This window comes from Megalops cyprinoides, chromosome 8 (assembly GCF_013368585.1).
Source record: "Megalops cyprinoides isolate fMegCyp1 chromosome 8, fMegCyp1.pri, whole genome shotgun sequence".
Lineage (NCBI taxonomy): Eukaryota > Metazoa > Chordata > Actinopteri > Elopiformes > Megalopidae > Megalops > Megalops cyprinoides.
In genome coordinates, this window is record NC_050590.1 from 14495206 (window position 1) to 14516934 (window position 21729).

The window sequence follows — 21729 nt, forward strand, 5'->3', positions numbered from 1 at the left end:
AACATAGCCTGGAAAGCAATTCTGCATAGGACGTTTCACACCCAGTTGGAATGTCTGCGCTGGATTGAGAGTGGACGCAGAGATATTTAGGAACTGCGTTATAACCATTACACAATGGGGAGGCTACGTCTCCGCAGCAGAAAGAGCAAGTGTGTGTGAGTGTGTGTGGCGATTAATAATAATCCCCGTGGATCACGTCAATTGACTCTACGCCCTTTCAGTCCAGACCGTGGGCTGTCCATAAATCCCTAATTATCCCACCACTTCGTATCAGCAGCCCGGCCCGCCCTGCAGGTTCTTATGGTAAAGAGAGGGAGGAGGCCTCGTCTGCTCCTCTGCGCATCCCTCCCCGCTGTCTACACTGCTGTCTCATTCTCTTTTTTATCTGCGTTGTTGTTGTTATTATGTCTTAATCACCGTTCACTCCAAAAGCCTGGCAGCCAGCCACACGGCAGCTCTTAGATCTTCATCCGTCGCGCCTCACTTATCCGTCTATTAAAATAAGTCATAATAGTAATTATAACCAGATACGTTTAGTTTCTCTTATCATGCATAAATGTGTATAAGATGTGACTCAAACCAAGTGTTTGATTACATCCAACATGGCAGATTGTTTTGGTTTTGTGTCATTCTTCTGTAAGAAGGCCAAGTCTGTCACGTCCATCATCCTTGAGGGAAATGGTGCAGTGACACTACAGTTGTGATTACACTGTTGAAAAGATAGATCTTGACTGCGTAGAGCAATTCAGCTTTGGAATTCCAATGCCATTGCTACAGGAATGTATAGAACAATGACCATGATGAATGTTTTATTAAACAAAAGATACAGTATTTTTAAATAGTCAAATTGTGAGGAGTTTGCCATACAGAGAAATATTGTTCAGATGATTAGTTTGAGAATGAGTGTCTTATTACGAGTAATATAATTCATGTTCATTATGATCATACACAACCTTCTGTCAACCAACAATGTCAGGAATGAAAAACATCATACCATTAATACCTTTCTTCAAAACAATCAGGAGTCCTCACTTCCATTACTGTCTGAGTGGTTCATTTTCTCAATAACAGACATTTTCATTCTATTTAGCAAAAAGCAGCCATGGTTGTTGCATAACAAAAGTATTTATTTTGAAGATTACAAGTAGTAGTCAAAAAACAAATTGTTGCTATAGACCACAGCTCGCAGCTAATGGGATGAATCGTCAGTAAACCCACAGATGATCCATTTTTACAAGCCCCTTAATCCCTGCTTTGTGATGCATTCAGTAATTAAGACTGCAACGGGTAATTATTGAGGCTGGCTTATTAGCATGACTTGAAGTGATTCATGCAAAGTTGGAGGTGCAGTTTCAGACACACCCTATACTCTACAGTCCACATAGGTAGCTGCTACGTGAGAGGGACTTTGGGGATAAACACACCTTAAACTTTGCACATGTACCTGCTACCTCTCAGGGGCCAGGGGGCATTCCTGGGGGTTGGAATTTATGAGTCAGACTTTTGCTCCTCCCAGTTCTCAGTCCCACGCTTCCATTATGAGGATCAAACCAGTGAGTTATTCTTCAAACATGAAAGTGAGTTATTGCCAGAGTGAATTGCATCCCACATGTTAATGTATCAGTAAATGTTAAAATGACGTGCTGGGTTTCACATAGTAGTGGAACAATATCGCTATGACAGATGTGAAATCCATTCAAAAACAACATGTCCAATATTTTATGAGAACCTGAAATGTGGTATCAGTTTGTGTGTTTTTGCTGTTATATTTTCTTTGATTTGAAAAGTACTATATTAGATTCACAGCCATCCTGAAAGAAAAACTCCCAGGCAGGTATGACTGCATGCCATGTGCTCCATGTGCATCATTATAAAACTATGTATATTTTTAATAGATATTACAAATGTACACAGATTGCATTTGGAACTGGGTATTAGTTGTGTGGGAAATGACAAAGACACTGTTGTTTACGTTAGAAAGCAATACCACCTTTACTATTAATAATAACCATAATCATAATCATCATCATCATGATCATATAATTAAATAATAATAATAATGATCAAATAATACCTTGTATAACAAATTATATGGCACCTTTTGTACAAGTTGTTCAAAGTGGTTTACCAAATAAAGAAACAAGAGTAACAGCAGGCAGTGTGTAAATTCTACCTACCATTGCTCTGTCTGTTTATATATTTTTTGCTTCCTAATCTCCCTTTTAGGCATCTGCATGTTGTAGAGCAATTCCCTATAATGAATAATGTACATAAAGCTGCTGCCAGTGTATTTGCTTTGCTTTCTTAGAGTCGCCACGCCAAGTGCTGCCAGTTGCCATATCTCAAATGCTGTGTTGACGCAGAACAACTGATTCCATTCAGAGAACATCTGGCTGCGATCACAGCTGGGGGATTTGGGCTGCCTGGGTGGGGGGTAAGAGGGGGGCAGTGGGGGGTGTTTTAGGAGGCGGTGGGGTCTGAGAGGTACGTGTGTTCCAACTGCTGTCCGAGCTGAACTTTTGAGTATTCTCGAGGCAGGCTTCAGAGGTTACTTTGATGAGTTAGATTGCATCTACAGTGATGTAAATAAAATACCTTTTTTATTTTAATCAGCACAGATCAGAAAAAAAGTTTCTCTTCCAAAAAGCAATCTGCTGCATAATGATTTGGCTTTAAATAGTTTAATCATTGTTCTCGTTACTAACTGAACTCTGTGAGGTAACATGGAAAACTGTAAAGTAAGGCAATGAGCAATGGGACAGGGTTAGCGTAACAGCACAATGATCAAATAAAATCAGAATGCATTACACAGAGCTATTCGAGTAAAGGTAGCCTTTCCAGCGAGACTTAGGAGACCACTGTCTGAGTCTTTCAAGAACTTCCTCACTGAATTATTGCACTGACACAGAGGATCTCTTTTTAGCCAGTGCACAGAGGGAGGAAGCAGACGCCACAGGGCGAGCTAGCAGCAGAGCTGAGCGTGTGGTTTCGACCCCATGATGCCTTCGCTATGATGCACGATCCTGGTGTTGGAGGGCTGACAGAGCAGCTATTTCACATGACTCTGGTCATTCCCAACCTGCTGACCACAAGCAGCCAGGAAGTCACCCAAAATAAGAAATAAAAACAGCAATCCCATAAGTCAAAAACGACATTGCAGGAGAGCTGCTCAGGCTGCGTTGGGTCTGGAATAACTGGAAGTCATGTTATTACTGTGCACTGGAGCTATGCAACACTTTGACAGCTGGTCTCATTAGCAGATCAGGGCCCCCCATGCAGAAAACATCATTCAAAATTAATACCAGTAGTTTGTGAATGGCTGATGTAGTTTTATGGTTTTTGACATTTGTTGTTGTGCTGCTCTAAGGAAAAATGTCTCTGTTTTGCATAAGGTACACGTTGCTTCCAGAAAGAATGCTTTCCCAGTTCCGATACCTTTAACCATGAGGCTGATCGGACCATTTATTGCATGATCTTAGATAAGACTGACATAACCAGTGTGTCGTTTCTCCATTTCCATGACATTTCATTCAACAAGTACTTTTGTATTCAACAGACCTGGAAAAACATCCACCTTTTATTCACTCTAGATTAAACTACTGTACTACTGCACTTTTTTCAAACTGAATTCTTAAACAGATTACAGTACGTAGAGAACTGTGCTGCCTTGGTGTTAGCACAGACCACATCATGTGGCCCCGTCGGCACCCTGCTTTTCCATTCACGCTGGCTTCCAGAGAATTTCAGGATTCAGTTTAAGGTTTTCCGAACATTCAAGGCTCTGCGTGACTCTGTACTGGGTGACCCAAGCCATGTTCTGCCTGCAAACCTAATTGAGACAGAGTCCTCTGTGCAGACCCTCCATTTTTGTGCTATCCAACATGGTGAGAGACTGTACAAACGTAATCACTATTTCAAGTAATTTCATGTAATACTAAACTTGTCTTTTTAAAGTTGCCTTTAATAAGTTATTTCAGTGAAAGAGCATTTTTTAATATTAGGATTTAAAAAATATTTTTGTTGTAGCCCTAATTGTACCCCTTGAACTTTTAGCCCATTTTTACAGTTATTATTTTACATTTTGTATGACTTTATCTTTAGTACTGTTCTGTAGTAATTGCATTTTTAGAGAGGAGTTTCATGTTTGGCAAAGATATAGTGAGTCTTAATGGACCCCCTATTAAATGTGTACCTATGATGTATATTGTGCATTAATGCCATATATCATGTCTTAAAATGGGCCTTGGTGGATAAATATGCTCAGTTACAGTATCACATTCACAAAGGTCTACTATCAGATATAGTCTTATAAAGTTAATGTTTAACTAGGAATATATTAGTGTTCCTACTCATTCCTTCCTTCTCTCTGTTAGTTCTACCTTTGATGTGTGAGGGGAACAGTGCTATACCTCTGCTTTTCTTCATAACTGGCATGCCAGGAATGCTTCCACACCAGTGTCATTTCCTCCATCTTCATAATGTGGGGCTGTCCATTACTGGGAAGGGCTGTGAACATTGCCTACCCTGCCCTCTGTGTACAGAGCCTTGCAGCTCACTCCATCCACACACAGACATGAATCACCACACGTCAGCTTGGAGAACGTGGAATGCTTGGCCTCACATTTTGGGCAACCCCCAGCCCTCTCCTGTCCCAGCACGCAGAGGGGCTTTGTTCTTCCCGTGATACCTGTGATCCCTGTCTGCAGATAAATGGAGGTGAATTCCTCCTCCGCCAAATTTGCCACCACATCTCCAGCTCCTGAGATGCTACCCCCACCCCACCACCACCAACCCCAGAGGAAATAATTCTACTAGCATCATCTACCTGCCGTTTCAACTTACACTGCTCACAGCATCTCTGTTTGTCAGACTGAGCTGTCAGAGTAGATTCAGGGGTACATTTAGTGATGGCTATCCACATGCAGGACATGAGCATATTAAGCCACTACTGATTTCACGATGAGAATGCTTTGGTACAATGGATTAAATCAATAAGAAATTTTTTGGAAGGCAATGTGAGGAAATTATAAAAAATCCACACAATATTATATGTCTGTTTTTTTTACAGTTTATATAATTTTACATGAATCTAATTTTTCCAGAAGATTATTTTCCCTGTGTCATCTTTGACTAATGATTGCTGTGTTCAATGTGAGAGGTTTTCTGGATATTCAGGTTTTTAAAGCACTTGTTTATTTTCCTTCCAGCAGGAGACACGTGGTGATTGCAGTGCCCTGTGATTACAGCCCTCTTTTCTGCTCAGTGTCACCGGCACAGCTCTCTCTTCATTCTTTCATCGCAGGTTCCCCTGTCTGGCAGCGCAGAGGCCGTGGATAATTGCTGCATTAGTCTGGACATCTCCACATGGGTGCAAGCTTCAGTCTGAAGCAGAGACAGGCTGTCATTTTGCCTGAGAGTAAAACAGAAAATTATCTCTTGTAGAGTTTACTGGTGCCAGGCCTCCACACTAAACTGTATGAATTCCAATAATGTCTATATACGAAGCCTGTCATCAACATACCCAACAGATCAATCCATATCCCTTAAAGATCTGGACATGTGTTTACAGTGAGGAGACCAAATTGTTCGTTGGGTATATTTAGCAACTAGAATTTTCAGGAAGCTTTGGCAAATAGGCCGGTGTTTCATTTTGTTAGGTTTTTTGTCCTTTTTTTTGCTGACAATACATTTTCTATGAAAAGTCTGTATAAATAAATACAACTGTGCTTTTTTTTCATTTTAAAATGAAATTCGAGTTTTATAATGTTATTTTATGGGAATAGCAAAGTATATAAATTTACAATTGAGTTTACATGCAGTGTGCGACTCTTCCAATTCTCAGAATTAACACTGTTACTTAAGTTTTTGTGCAGCTTTCACTGCCTTATTCTGCCATGATAATTATAGTACAATTGCTTTTTGATAAACTATGGGTAGTTACCAATAATTCTTTAATGGGGGTACAGTAACATATAGTCAAGTCTCTGAAAGTATAAAATATGGTCAAATTCCCCCTCTTAGTCAGTAACTAAGTCAGCTGTAGTTTGTAAATAAAATCACAGTGACACAAGGGGAGGCTGACTATAACAATAGCTTTGCTTTGCTGGTAGAAAATGTTCTGCCCGAAATGAACCTCAAAACCATTTTAATCATACAGTGCAAGGGAATAATTTACCCCTGGGACCTCTGGCGCTTCCACAGAGGCCTCATACACTGTGCCCACTGTCTCTCTATCGCTTCCCTCCTGTATCGCTTATTTCTGTACACAGTATAAACAAACGGCCAGGAGAAATAGTCTGGCACGGTATAACCCGCTTGCAGCCATAAGCAGCATGTTGCCTTGCAGACAGAGACTTGGCACAGCTGCAGTTTGTGTTACTCCCAGAAGTGGAGCCCTGATAGTGCCCAGGCTCGCCGATGCCTGGTACTGTGGGTAACCCTATGTAGCCCTGTCTGTCTGTCTGTCTGTCTGACTCAGTCAGGTCGAATCACTGAACTCCAGTGGTCAGATGTAAGGATTTTACCCTGTTATGTTAAGACGTAAGAAATTAACGGTTGCAAAAACAATCACATTCTAGTGATACAAGCAAACCATGCTCCTGTGGAGTCGGTTTGACTGATGTGTCTGTGGAGAGGCACATGGTGATCTCCACCCTGGGACCCAGACTTTTTGCTCACTCACATCTTTGTCCATTTCAGCATCGTGACTTCCTCTTCTGATCTGACTGTCGAGGGGACAGTGACTTCTATACCAGAAGGCCAAGAGTTCAATCATGATTCACCTTTATTCCAAGACATTAGCATGTTTTATTTTTGTAACCACAGTATTCAACTAGGCCCACAACCCCTGAAATGAGCTCTGTGGGGAGAGGTTCGTGTTCTGAGGACCAGCCAAAATCAAGTGGGACAAGGTTATGCACAGACATAGGTTAGGTTTTGACCTACCACAAGTCTTGCTGTTGGAGACAGGTCTGGAATACAAACAATTGAATTGTTCTGGATCATCATGGAATTTTGTGGCATGCATTTATGCACATGTTGTTATTACTAAGTCTGTTAGACCCATTATTCCATTATCCATCATATTACAATCGTATTTGTATCAAATGTATCAGCTTTAATTTTTTTCTGTATGATGCAAATTAAAGTTGACAGAATGTTTTCCTCTTTTTCCTAAATTGCACATTACGTTTTAATATTGGTTTAGTGTCAAATATATGAAAGAGACCCTGCCTGCACTCTCAGTCACAAATTCCCATCCAGGGCTTAACAGTATTACAGCTTGCAGTCGATTACAAACTTGCAGTTCAGCACTCAGCATCCAAGGCATTGTAACATGTGACATGGCACGATGTTCACGCTGATCTTCAGTTTCTCCTTCAGTATTGGGCCCTGGAGTCCTTTCCTAATCTGCTTCATTACAGTTTTCTTTCAAAGTTAGCCAAGAAAAACCCTTTCGCTTTTCTACAAGACTTAAGCGTTATGCCGAACAATGCTTTCCTCGCTTTCCTCTGGGAATCATTTACAGTTCTTGAGTTTATTTTTTCTTGGAGGTGGTGTTGGGGGGTGGGGGGCTAGATGCGAGGGTATCAGAGGGAGGTGTGAGACTTGAATGTAGTTCTTCAGTGGTTGGTGCTGGGTCATTTTATGTCATTATCAAATGTGCCTGGATTGCAAGCAGTGCCGATCATTAATGTCCCTGCTATTCTTCCACCCCCTCTCGCTCTCTGTATGTGATTTAAAGTGTGCATGTAATGCTAAATTATGTTCGCTGGTGCATGGTAGAGCAATGGAATATGAAGTAATCTGATTAGGACCAGGAAAAAGAGACTGCTTGAAGTTGAGTTTTAACTCCAACCCTTAAACTCTCTGTGAACTTGACTAGAAATGAGGGTGATCCTAGATAAAGGATCTCAAAAGGCCAGGGTCTGTAAGCTGAAGGCCAAAGACTTATCACACATGAGCACGGACAGTCAACACAGTAAATGTATAGCCTATTCAAGTTGGAGGCAATATTGTTCAAAGATAATGAGCTTTATTTACACAGCCCTTTTCCAATAATCGTGACTAATCTGTCTAAAATAATGCTGAACCCCTGATAATAAAGTCATGCGACAAAGAGGAAGGTCCAGACTAGCATGTTTTTTTCTGTTTTGTTTTGTTTTGTTTTTTGGAAGCTGTTACCACAGGTCAAATGAGGGTGTAACTGGTAAAGCAAACACAGACATCTGTTATAGTATCTATTCTGACAAGGTGCAAATACATTTCTTGTTTTTTTAAGCGGCATAGTAATCAACCTGCAGACTTTTTCTGAGGTTGTTGGTTTGAGTTTTCAGTATGATGCCTTTTAAGTTGAATAATTACTTAGTATAATTAGTTATGCACTAAAAACAAGAATCTTCTTAAAAATTTTGAGGTGATATGCATGGTGCTGTCGACCTGTAAAATCTTTATGGGGCTCTTTTTAGCATATAACGTACTGCAGCCGAATATGTCTACTCTCCCCTGCCCCAAACCTTTCTTGTATGCACTCTTCAGAAATGCTTCTGCCCCTCCAGAACAATGATTCATTATGAGATGTGTGTTTGTGCCCTATCGGAACTGCCAAGCTATGGTATCTGTGTAGTGTAGTATTTACCTGGCAAGTGGCCACATGCTCTGAAGAAGTAAACAAAGGGGCATTCTTCAGCAGTGCGGAGTGCACAGGTTTGTCAAGTTCTACACTCATGCCAAACACCACTCCTTTTCCCTGGCTCTTAAAGGTACAGAGCCATCATGTATCCTTGGCTCTCAACACAATGGGTCTTAAAGGTACATGGCCTGCCCTGGGCCTGAGTCTGTCACACACACTGGAAAAGGGTTCTTTGTGAAAAATGTTTATTCACAGGCCATGTTTAAGATCTCTCTGTCAATGTACACACGTCTGTGCATGCATAAACGCTCATAGCATGAAGTCATAACTCATGTATTATGTTTAGGCAAAACCACAGTAAAAATGTTAATGTCAGCCATAGGTACACTCATGCTATATGAGAGATGAAAACTTTTCAGTCTTTGCTCTGTTTAATTCGAAGACTTTGGATGTGATTTTACTCTTAGCTGTGTTACCTGCCATTTATATCCATGCCGGCATGAGTTGAAAACAAGAATTATTTAATTACACCTTCCTTCAAGTCTCTGAGACAATACGAATTGAGAGCAATGAATTTGGAAGGTTCTTTGACAGCAGAGAGACACTGCCTGAGTCATCACCCATTTTTTTTTTTGCTGGATAAACACAGGGTGAATGTGCCTGTAAACACAAATTCAGGGAACTGAGTTTCTTTTTATTTATTTTATTTTAGAACATACGTACACTAAGTGCTCATAACGATAACTGAATCCAAACAGCAAACAGCCTGATATTATCCAAATAGTAACAGAGCATGCCCCAGCCAAGTCCCGTCTCGTGTTCTGCGAGAAACAATGCCGAACGCAGGCGATCCTGGCAGGGCCCCAGTCTGAGTCTCGCCTGGGACCGCTCCTCTTTTGTTTTTCTTTTCCACAGAAAAAGTAAATGTCCCGAACACACAGTGTAATTGGGATGTGTTTGGGTTACATTTTTGGGCTCCTTGAGTAAAGAATGTGTTTATTCTGGAGATCTTTAATCTGTTTTCAGATCACTTATTTAAGCAGTTCCGTATTGTAAATCATATGTATATATTTATATACAGGATGACAAAAATGGTCGATTTGCTTACATTCAGAGGGTTTGTGGTAAAGAAAAGCCATTTCAGGACTCATTTACTGGGAGCTAGAAGGAATTTTTAAATGGTCCTTTACTGAAAATGCATTTATTCTGCAAAGTGGATCTCATTGCCCTCTAGACTGAGAGGCCACAGGGGTCTTCTCTGAACTGTAACTGTGACCCCTGGCACTGTGACCTTATTACTATCTGTGAGGAGGGTAAGGCCCTAGTGAATTCACAGGTGGACAGTATTCTTGTTATCTGCTGCCTCTGCCATGTGTGTGTTTCAGATGTTGGATATTACATAAGACACTGGGTCTTCATGCAGCGCATTCCCAAACTGACATGTGTTTACTGTTGTCTTGTTTCTAAGTTACGGCTCTGTTTGCAGTTAAGATGTCCAAATGGCCTATACATTTGACATGCCTCGTATACTGTCACATTCTCTGTATTGGAAGCGGCTGTCTGACTTATTCGTTTGTGAGAGCTCAGAGAAACAGGGAGTCTTCCATGATAGGTGTGTTTTATACTTTCAGGGTGTTTTAACCTGCCATATAAATGGTTTACTGCAGGACTGCCTACAATGCAAACATCATTACTGCCTAGTTGGATTGACATCATGATTTTAGAACAAGCCTGGCTTTAGCTGGCCATTACAGGTTGCTGTTAAATATACTATTTAAGTTAATTAACCCTTAAGCATTGCATGGAATTATATCTGAAATTGAGTTTTGCAAGGGTTTGGTACCTCAGGCAAAGCAGTGTTTACTACTGATGGTATGCATTTCTGTGACAGTAAAGTATTTCTACATTGTATTATTTCTCATTCTCCTTTCAAAGTTATGCTTTGCTAGTTTAATTTATTTTGGAAAGATTTCATATGGCAGCAATTTCAATGATCATATGTCCTCAAAACATAATCTTTTTTCCCACATTCCATGCTTCCCAATAACCTTTTCATTTCATCCGATATGCAATAAGCAGATGAATGGCACTGCTAGCTAAACTTCAAGTGGGCCACAAGGAAGCAACATCCAAGACAATCTCTTCTGTATCATAGATGGATCCATCAGAAGTACAGGGTGGTGAACCACAGAATACAGCATCCCTTACCAACCCACTACCCATGATCCCATCTTTCAAACCCTCCATCTGCAGTGCAAACTGCTCCCTGGCTCTGCTCATTACATAACACAATAAAGGCTTCATTCAGCTCCAAACCCTCTTGTTTATTCCAAGTACACTTTATACATGATTTATATAACAATGGGCTCAATAGCAGTTCAACTGCCATTGGAGTGAAGTGGGGCAAAGTCCAAACATTAACTCCACCTAAGTAGCATTTATCAAAACAGACTTTAAACCAGGGAACATAAAACTTGTTTGTGTGGGAATTCTTTTACAGTCAGGTTACTGATCAACTTTTTAAGATGCCAATGGCTGCTGCTCAGGCTTTCTTTACACAAGGATTATCCATGGCATAGACTGGATGGATAATAAAGGATTAGATATGAGGCCTTGGAAGTTTCACATATTGATAGGCCAAAAAAAATGTCCTGTTCAAATAACCACTCTGTGCTGCCAAACCGTTTACTTTTTGTCAGTCTAGTAGTCTAGGGTTTGCTGCAGTATACCACAGCTTTGAATGAATGGAAGAATAGAAGAATGAATGAATGAATGAATGATGGCTGGGGAATATATGAATACTCAAATATGAAATTATGCTGCAGTTCTACAGCTTTTAAAGATTCACATTTTTAAGATGTTTGAGTTTTACTTTCCCAACTCATTTTACCACTACAGAACTACAGAACACTGCACTGCTTACGTCATGGCATTAGCTGCTTCCTTGAGGTGAAGATTCAGTGCGTGCTGATTACTGGCTGATTGGTGATTGAGACCGTCTGTTAATAGAGTTGCTCATTAGGAATAGCTTTGCAAAAAATCTTGAATGTGTTCAAATCAATCCTTCCTTTGCAGAGCATAATTCCTTGAATTATTATTATCCCTTCTTAACCATTTTAACACAGTGTTTAGCATGTAGGTTTCCGTATATTTTTTGCAACAATATACACAGTATATAAATAATATAACATGGTTACAAAAATTCTAGGTGTGAAATGGATGGCTGTTTTTTGAAAAATAGTCATGTGTAATGGTGTGTAGTGGGATATCTGGTCTGATGTTTCTGTCAGGTGTGTGTACTATTCTAACATCATGGAGCTGTTTGTAGAAAAACAAGTTGTTAAGCATGAAGTGCAAATTGATACACTTCTAGTACAGCTCCAGATCCAATAGGACATCCGGATGTGATTCTGTCTGGGTTGAGGTTCAAGGGTCATTTCACACAAATTAGTTATTCATCTTTTAAGAGCTCAAACTCTGGTTTTAATTCTCAGTTGTAAGTGGACTGAAGCTAATGAATTGCTTGAGACAGAGGGATACAAGTGGCTAAGCAAAGAAAAGGCACTCACAGCTGAACTCTTTCAGTTGGAGAGTCAGCTCAAGAAAAAAGGATGAGTTATGGTCATCAAAAGCCAATGCTCTTGTTTGAATCAAGGCAAAAAGAGGGTTTCCCTGAGTTTACAGTTGAACTTGAACTTCAACAGAGATAAGGAAAGGCATCACAAATACGTGCACATGTTGCCATGGTGGGGCCAGCTATGCCAATCTTATAATGACAGTGATGGTGACGAAAGCGAGTGCAATGTAGTCCCTGAGAAAGAACGAACAAAATTCAGTCCGTGTTTTATCCCAGGTGATGCAGAGGAGTAGTTGTGCTGAGGGTAAGGTCCATCTAGCTAATGTCTCCCCCAAAAACACAGAAGTATTCCTTTATTATGTAGGAAATTTTGACCAAGACAAGGAGACGGCTTGAGTAATTTTGTCCAGATTTGAGTGCCACATTTCTACCACGGGTTACAATGCTGTTGAAGCATACTTTTTACTGTGTTATTGTGTTGATGATCTAGTCAGTCAAGCGCTGCCTAGAAGTGACCCAAGAGTCAATGTCAGCTTGGCTGATGCCACACAGAGATGAAATCCTTTTTTGATGTTATTGGTGTAGGAAGCAGTGTATTTCTCAAATATTTGTCACAAGTTCGACACAGAGGGAACAAAGATTTTTGTGGAATGCCTGTTTATGTTGTTCCAGCATTTTTCACCAGTTTCAGAATGGACATCTTGCCATTTCTGCACGCTCTTACTCACCCAGTCTCTGCCTGGTTTAGCTGAAGCTTTGAGAGTACAAGTAAACATAGGCACCATAGAAATGGATGCTCTGCTTAACAAGATGAGTGCATGCAGCAATCGGACAGCTTGGACAGTAAGAAGTCTGTCGTTTGTATTTCTGATACCCATTCAATTGATGTTATCAAGAAAGCAGAGCAGCATAATTTAGCCCCCCTGCTATCTTCAGATAACATTCAATGGCATAATCTTCTTCAGAAGCACAAGTCAGTTTTCATGGTAGGGCTCGAACAGTGTTATGCTCACGCTCACTGGTCTGGGACTGTTGTTAGCCTGGTCTGACACTGTTGCTCATTGAATGTTATGTTCTTATGTTCTATTGTGCTGGAAGCCACTCTGGATAGGAACGTCTGCTAAATGCATGTACATGTAATGTAATGCTACACACTAACATGAGCCGTAGAGGTAGTGATGCTTGTTGAAGTTGCGGGTAGGGATCCAGGCTCTCAGAAACAGTACTGGTACCCACAAGAGGCACAGGCATACATTTGTTCCACTGTAGTATCTTTACTGGAACAGTGAGTTATTGCGAGGTGTCAGTCATCCTGTAATAACCCTTTTTGGCCTGTGAGGAAGCCAGACAACTGTTGCAGACTAACAATTGATTACAGAGCTCTGAATAGATGTATGACTTCTGTCACCCCTTTGGTAGCTTCTATACCTAATGTATAATCTGTCATATCGCCTCTCTGTCAAACTGTCATCGACTGTCAAAACTGTTTCTGGTTGTTTCCCACTCACTTGAATTGGAGTATGCTGGCATTCACATTTGATGATGCCCACTACACAGGGAGGAGCCTGACAGGGAGGCTGGGGGAATTCTCCCCTGTGTTTGCACAGGTGTTTGGCATGGATCCTGAGAACCTTTTCAAAACCGAAAACCCTTATGCATTATGTGGACAACATTCTTGTGCAAACTGAAGAGGAGCTCTGGGACTGTCAATGTAGCTGGTGCCTCTATTCACAAATTATGACCTGGTAGTGTGAGTGTGCCTCTTGCTGGTTGGAAGAGACACAAGGGAGATGAGACAGTTATGGCTCATAATTTTGGATTGTGATGACTATTTGAGTCCCTCAGGTCAGACAGTCCTGCATGTTATCTGTCCTCAAGAAAGAATATCAAGCCAATACATTGTTTTGGTTTAGGTTCTGAAGGCTCAAGGTTTACAATGTCAAGAAGTGATTTGATTGGTTGACTGGAAAGTCATCAGGGTCTTAGCAGACTATAACTCCTGATGTTTAATCTGTTATTAGTGCTTTCTGTTTTTGTAAATTGGGCATGTTGTGCTTCTCCATGATTGCACTCTGAACAGATACCCTCTGGGTTCTGTGACTGACTTTTATGGATGGAGTGATTTTACCTTATTTAATTTATACCTTGTTCATTTTCTGTTCTTTATGCTTTTCCCTCAACTTTTTGCTTTCATCTATGTTTTTTTTTTCACCACTTGAACCCCCTGCTATCCAGGTGTGAAAAGAATGGAATTGTTGAATGGGATTCTCTGAATAAAATCTTAGTAAGATTACATTGTTGTCCAGACGACAATTTGTTTACACCTGAAATAATCTTATCCCTAAATCCCTTATCCCTAATCTAAACCCCTTTTGAAAACACAGAATATTCAGAACTGGAAGACATCTATGTGTTCTTTTTCATTCATTAACACAGTGAGGACAACATGTACTGTTTAAGTCTAACCAAGAAAAATAGAGAAAGTGCATCTGTAGAATTCCAACAGAGAGGGACTGTTTACATAGAGACAAAGAGACAAACAATGATCAACTACAAGTCATCTCTGCTTAAAGTAGACAGTTTGAAAGTAGGTACAAAATTGTTAAAAAAAAAAAAAAGTAAATGCACTGTACATGTGTGCACTCACTTTGATAAATTGACATTGTTGTAATCTAGCAACAATCAATCCTGGTGACACAGACTTGACACTTCACCTGACAAGACAAAATGGCCTACAGATGTTCATTCTTGTTTTGTGTAACTTTTCTTTTAGAAATCTGTCAAACGACACTGTCTCAAATAGAATTGTCATAATTTCTGTGTAGGATAAACATGTATATAAGAATGTAAAGGATGAGGATCAGTTCTGTAAAGATTTAAGAATAGTACCAAACTTCCAAAGCTGTGCAATTTGTCTGCACTATTGCTCTCCTGCTCCCCTGTGTATGTCAGTCCCCAGCTGTCAGAGTGAGGGCTGGTCTGGCCATTAACTGTAAAAACTCAGCCCGTGTTTCCCAGCCCAGGGAGATGGCAGATAAGAAGAGGAAGTCCAGAGGCTTGGAGATGCTATCGTCGGCCCACAGCTGTCCTTAAAACAGGAAGTCGGGTTTGCTCGAGAAAGGCAGAGAAGGTGGTGTGTCAGTGTGAGGGGTAAGAGGAGGAGGGAGGTAAAGGAAAGCAACGGAACCTCTTCTCTGAGAACAGTGGCCAGTGTTCTATAGTCTATACCCATGGTATAGACTTCCCCTTCCCCCAGAGTGATCAAACACATTTTGACCAGTCTCCCCAAGGCCACTGAAACAGTAACCTATATGACCTCACCTCTGTTTTCACGCTCCGAGCGCACAGTTTTCGTAAACCAACAGCAATTCAACAACATAATATGGTAAACGTTCCACTTTTGATAAACTGTCAATGTATTGACACAAGAGGGGTCCTCTTTCCACTGTGATGGGATGTATGGTGATTTTATGCAGAATGAAAGCTTTATTACACAACTAGTAGTTCTGCACTGAGTACAGTATCGAGGCCTTTTTGCCCTTCTGTGAGGCCCTCTCTTTGTTCCGTGTCTCATTTCAACCATGCATTCAGGTGTGCAAAACATACAAGTCCATGTGCGTGACTCTGACATCCACCACTACTTCGGTGGAGCTAAAGGGTTTAATTTGTCATACACTGTGAAACACTTTAGCAAAGCGAAGGTCATGGAAAAGAGGCAAACCCTTCAGACAACAAACCTCTCATGAGCTCACTCTAATCTGTGGCTTCAGCTGCAGAAATCCTTTAATTGGGCAGTGGGACTCGAGGCAGTCTTATCCTCTCCCTCTGTGGTGTATATCTGGTCCTGAACTATAGAATTCCAAATAATGTGGAGAGATGAGACAAACAAATACACAACAATAGGTCATCTTTTCTTTGTATTTAAACCCAGAAGGCATTCAGGCTGAGTGACCACAGTCTTTGTGGCAAAATGAAGTAACCAGTCGATTCTATTTTTCTTTACACGTTCTGCACACAGATTTCTTTACACTTTCTGAAGTACTGGGTATACTGTAAGGAACTTCAGGAACTTAGGTGCCTTCCTGCCTTGAGCTTGTTACTTATAACAAAGCATATATTGCATGTGGATGCCTTTTAGAACCCTAAATCTACAAGCCTAAAATCATTGTTCAGGCAAGGCTGCAGTCACCCATATTAAAACTGCAACTCAGAGTCGATAGCATTTGAGATAAGACACTTAGAAGGTAAATAGGAAGTATGTCATCAACTACTTGATGATGATGATGATGATGATGAGGAGGAGGAGGAGGAGGAGGAGGAGGAGGAGGAGGAGAAGGAGGAGGAGGAGGAGGAGGAGGATGCCATACTTTTAGACTTAGGGACAGAAATATCTGCATGCTTCTTCTGGACATCGTTCATGTTTTGGGAAAATGGTCTGGAACTTATCCCTTATGGAGTGTTCTTTGCTTTTGTTTGGTGCACTCATCTCCTAACACATTTAATCAGTGTAGCTGGTTTCAATGTTACCCTTGGCTTGCAAAGCAAAGTCTTATTTTGGCATATTTATTGTGTAACCTCACTGTAAAAAAAAAAAAAAAAAAAAAAAAAAACAAGGAGAAAAGCCACATAAACTGAGACCCTTCATTGTCACTGTGGTGGGCCTCTGGTAGCCCACAAAGTAAACATAGTGTATATATTCTGTTGCTGTCGATGAATGAGAAGAGTTGTGTATTTTTCTTGCTTTCGTGATTCTTATTCCTAGTGACTGATGGACCCTGGCAGAGTTTCCTTGTCTAACCCTGTCACTGCCATCCAACAAGCTATTAACCAGTGCTCAGGAGTGGGGAGTTATAAAGGAACCCAAGCTTCACAATGTTGTCTTTTTGGCATTTCTCACTTGGTAAGGACCATTAGTAAAAACTGCTCTGAAGCTTGTGAAATATAATACTGGTGGACTATGCAATTCTAGCATCAGCATTCATCAGCATCAACAACTATTAGATCAAGATGTTGAGTGGAGGTGTAGGTGCACAGAATGATTGGCAAGGTCACTGATGGGCTGTTAGTCTTTAACAGGTACTGTACACAGGTATTGTACTCCCAAGCTTGTAAATTGTCAAAAGAAGGGTGACATGACAGGTAATCATATCTACTGTCACCCTCCTTTGAGTCAACTCTTTCTTTAGGACCCTGTGGGTGGATAATGGAACAGGGTTGATGTTTCCTGATCAGACAACATACATGTCTACATTGTTTAGTAAGAGAGGTTACTCCTACCACCCAGCTTCTCTCTGAATTTTGAGAAAGAAAGCATATCCTTTAGAATGTTTTAGACTGTTTTCTTTAGAAAAGGTGTTTATCCAATGTGCTTATATTTGAATCTGTAGAGATTTGAAAAGTTTCTCAAGATTCCACATTCTTGCTATCATCATATAGCACTCTGAGTGTTATCCCATGCGAAATGATTATCAGTGTGGATCAGAAGTTATCTGTGTGAATGCACTGGGCGTAAAACTGCAAGGGGCTGTCTTAAGAAATTAACCTCTTTGACACCATTAGCTGGTCCCTTTTATGATTTGCCATTCCAATGGCTTACTTTTAAGTGAATATCTTTCACAATTCTGACCACTGGATAATGCTTTTAATGGTGCTGAAGGAACAAACTGAATCTTTCCTTCATTTTGCAAATGGCCAAAAGATTTTTGTGCATAGTGCGCACATGTATAACATGAAGGAAAACTAAAATCAAAAATTTGTAAATATCACTGCATTTGCACATGACATTGACATTACTTGTATGTTGTAAAGCCACTGCTTATTGATTTATAGTACATTTCAAACAAATTTGTATATTTTCTTCAGGGCAAGGAAACACATGTATTCATGCATTATTCCTGAATCTTGACTTTGTTAATTTAATGGCTGATGTTCCACCATTCTGCTTGAGCTGTTTGTTAAAAATGAGGTCATAAGATTTAATGCATTAAGTAAGTGATAAATGAAATAATGACCAAATGTGTGCATGCATTTGTGTGTGTGTGTGTGCATGTGTGTGTGTGTGTCCATTTAAATGCATGACTGTGTTGTTTGTGTGTATAGCAGAGGGAATATTACTATAGGCTAATGTGTGTGTTTTATTTAGAGTAAGTGTAGATGCATATGATAAAAAAAATCTCAAATGAGAAATGGCACCTCAAGGGTTTTAATAAAAACTGAAAGCACTGCTGGGGGAAATACCGCTAACCTCCAAAAATGTATTCTTTGTGCCAAAAAAAGCTACATAATTGGCCAGGGCCTTTTAAATCCCAGACTGCATCCAGAGGTGCTCATTTCACTGCAGTGCATCATCACTGACACAAAGCCTGATAGAGTCATAAGATGCTATACAAGTGAAAGTCTTAAGACCATGTTTTTTTTCACTTGGCTAATGAGATAAATTAATGCAGACGAACAGTAAAACACCACATTTTTGGATGGAAGCAGCCAGCGTTGTTTCCAAAGTAAAGAAACCCTAGCCTCCCCTCCTTGCAGCTAGAAAAGAACAGCCCTTACAATGTGCAGGATGCTAGCTTTCAAGTCCTCACAGCTAATGAGCAACGCAGAGAGGGCTGAAGTCATGAAACAACAGACTCAAACATTGTAATTACACTCATTTTTCCACCCACTTTTATTCTGTCATATGAGATGAATGAGATTTGTTTTTTTTCCAATGGTCATTTTAGAAAAGTAAACGCTTAGAGTTTGCGGCGGCTGGAAGTGGACTTTCCCACGGTACAGCTGTAACTTTTTCTCCTGTCTCCTCATACTTTTGGTCCAGCCCTCTTGTCTCCTCTTCTTTCTTGTTTCACATTTCACATTTCCCTGACTTTGCAAGAACAAAACAAAACAATAAAGCTCCCTCTTTCATGTCATGTGACAGAGCAACAGGAGAGTGGTATAGTATTTTCCCCTGTATTTTTACTTTCATTTAGATAGCTATGCTTTCTATGAAACACACAGAGACCGATTATGACTAATTGATATGTCTTGCCATAATATGACCTAAGCAATCTAAGATTAATGCTATGAGTGCCTTAGATGGACTGTTCATTGCATCAGTTCATTTTTATCTGGTGCATCTCACTGTACTGTGACTCCAGAAGAACACAGTTTACAGTCTCTGAGATACATTATTATCACCTATACAGTACACAGTACAGCATATCACCTGCATGCATCTCATGATACGGCCACAATAATGTTGTTACTGGGGCATTTAGGACTAATTTCACTTATATATTTTTCTCCTATGTGAAATATTGCATCATAATGAGGTAAAATGTGTCACCAGTCATATGCCTCTGGAGGTAGGTGTTGTTTTTCATTGTTTGTAGGAAGAGGTTCAGAGAGCTTTACAGCTGTGCACAGTAAGGGTTAACATCAGTAGGTCCACTCAGTGACTCAAAAGCCACAAACACGTCCCTGAAGCATGACTTTTAATTCTTATCTGCAGTGTTGGCCTGATGCTGTTTTCCTTTTACTTAATCTGTTTATCTCTTTGTATTTTTCAGAGACCATTGCCGCTTAACAATGTGCTTTTAACTTTTTAGAACCTATTTTCCAATGCACTGTGGAAGGTTTTGTTAGCAAATCCTCAACTTGTAATGACATGTTGTGTTGCGTTGGTAGAATGTAGCCACCAGCATTCTGAAATCATATTGTGTAGTTATGAACAGCATTCAAAAGCCAAGCTTTTGCACCTGAGAGATCACATAAGTGATCTAATATTTATTTTACCATTGCATATATGCCATAGAAATCATATGTGCAGTGTCATGCAGCATGAGAAACTATGGGAGGACGTGTGGGGAACAAGAACACTGTCAGTAGTGAGGCTGTAATGTTTCTCAGAACAGTGTGAACAGAATCCTCAGAGGTGACATCACAGTGTGATGTCAAGCAGCGAGGGCCCTTGGGAAGTGAATCCATGCTCTGCACGCTTCAGCTGCACAGTCCCTTCACAGCAGTGGTGCAGCCTACTCTCGCCTTGTATCCAGTACTGTTACAGTCCTGTCCTGCAGCATTGTTAAGGGCACGTGCTTGTGATTTATCATCTATTGATGAACAACAGCTACAAAGAAGCAGGTGTCTTCTCCACATTCCTATTTCATGATCCTGCAAAGGAAAGGGTAAACAGTCTCTTTTGGGCAGTGTTCCTTTGTACAGGTTTGACTTTAGACATAGAGATTAATGCCAAACACTGAAGGGAGGTCATTTTGTCCTGCACACTACTTTTTTATGCTTTATCTGTTTCAGTTAACCTACATAGAACTGGTCCAGTCATTGAATGGGCAGCGTTGGAAAGACTGGCCAGTAATCAGTAAGAACATTCGGACTTATGACATGCTCTTATGTCACACACAGTTTTTTAGAAACTGTAGCTCAATGACAGAATGAGACCAACATGCATGTTTGTCATTTTATGAAACATCCAGCCCTTAAGGGAGTTCACAGAAGTCCATCCAGAGCAATTTACCCCTCAACCATCTAATTGTTTACCACCTACAGTTTAGACATCATATATACAGTATATAATATAAATTATATAATGAATACTATGTGTACTATATATTGCCTGCATATCCATTAAATTAAATGTAACTTTCCCTTGCATATAAAAATATTTGGAGATTAGTTACAGTTATTGTACACAGGCCCTCTATTATACTGTGTTTTTACTGATTGTAATTTCTATTCAATTTGCTGATACTGAGATAGGTCTTTCATTTGCCTTAAAAAAAACTCTTCCTTCGCTCCCATTGAGTTTGGGTAGATGGAATATGAGTCAGCTAAAATATTTCAAACTAATCTCAGCTCATGTAGTGCAGGAATGCAAATCAATCTCCATAGTGTGAGTAATAGAATAATCCTGGCTAGTGTAAAACAATGTATTTTTAGATTTGGATATGTAATGCAGTATTAGTTTGCACAAGACATATTCATAATAAACAATTTATTCCAATGTTATGCCAATACATTTAAGAAGTATTGCTTTCTGTTTTCTTGTGTAATTTAAGTGGCCATGTCAATGAGATTCAAATTCTTTCAATTCAAAGAAGAAGAAAGATTTATTATTGAAGAGATTGAGAAAAATGAAGAGTCAGAACAGGGATGGTTCTTGCTTGGTATTAGAAAGCACGAGTGGCTGGTTTTGAAGTGACGCAGTAAAAAATTGTTTTTTGTGTTGTAAAAAGACAAACATTCATAAGTCAGAAACATGCAAGGAATCTTGACTGGGGTGTTGATGAAGCTTGTTGTTGTTCTGTGTGTTATTAATATGCACTAACATGCACCTGTGTGATGGCATGCACATCTGTGGTTTGGGTCTGAGGCATGCTTAAAGTATGTATCTTAGGATAGCAGACAGATACCGGCAAAAGATGGCTAATCTCATCTATTTTAGGGATTACCATCATTGTTTATAGCACTTAGTGAGATGTCAGTTTGTTCTCCCTCTTTTGTGATTGGTATTTAACAGTCT